At 39.7% G+C, this 759-nt stretch overlaps 1 non-coding gene across 1 annotated transcript; it reads left to right on the forward strand.

Annotated features, from left to right (window-relative positions):
• The first annotated feature begins 273 nt into the window (after positions 1-273).
• On the forward strand, positions 274-379 carry LOC131167202 (small nucleolar RNA R71). Its single transcript, XR_009140057.1, has one exon. It is a non-coding gene; the product is annotated as a small nucleolar RNA R71 (small nucleolar RNA).
• The last annotated feature ends 380 nt before the right edge of the window (positions 380-759 follow it).

The raw sequence follows: 759 nt of genomic DNA on the forward strand, positions 1-759 counted from the left end.
TGATCTAGCTTTTTAGATATGATGTGAAGAGTGGGTGCTAGGCCATAATCCAAAGTTAACTCGTAAGCTCCCTTTGGTTTGGAAGTGAATGGGTTGGGGGGTCTATGAGTAGCAACCAAGTGCTACTGAGAATTCTCAGCTAGGTTCTCAAAGAGAACCTATGCCTTATTCTTGTGCTTTTTGAGGAAAGTACCTCCGCACGATGCATCAACCATCAACCTATCTCTCTCAACTAACCCTTTATAAAAGTTTTGCACTAATTGCCACTTGGGGACCTAATGATGTGGATATTTATGGAGGATGTCCCTAAATTGCTCCCAAGTATCAAAGAAAAGTTCCCCATCCATTTGTAAAAAACTTGTGATAGCTCTCTAAAGCTTATTCGTCTTCCTAATTAGGAAGTACTTCTTTAGGAATTCGTGTTGCATGGTGGCCCAGTTGGCCACCGAGTTCAGTTCAAAGGACATCAACCAATATTTGGATTTGTGCTTTAGAGAGAACAGAAAAAGCCTAAGATGTAGAGCATCATTACTAAAATTAAGTATATGGATGGTGGAGCAAATCTCAAAAAATTCATCTAGATTTTGGTAAGGATTTTTTGTAGAACTCCCATAAAAGGCAGGCAACATTGAGATGATGGGGAAGTCGGGTGTCGATCCCAAGTTCAGTATATAGTGGGGAAGTCGAGTGTCAATCCACAGAGACTAAACCATGCAGTTGTAAACATTTTCTCAATTAGTTTATTAATGTCTTGTGTAA

This window comes from Malania oleifera, chromosome 10, assembly GCF_029873635.1.
Source record: "Malania oleifera isolate guangnan ecotype guangnan chromosome 10, ASM2987363v1, whole genome shotgun sequence".
Classification (NCBI taxonomy): domain Eukaryota; kingdom Viridiplantae; phylum Streptophyta; class Magnoliopsida; order Santalales; family Ximeniaceae; genus Malania; species Malania oleifera.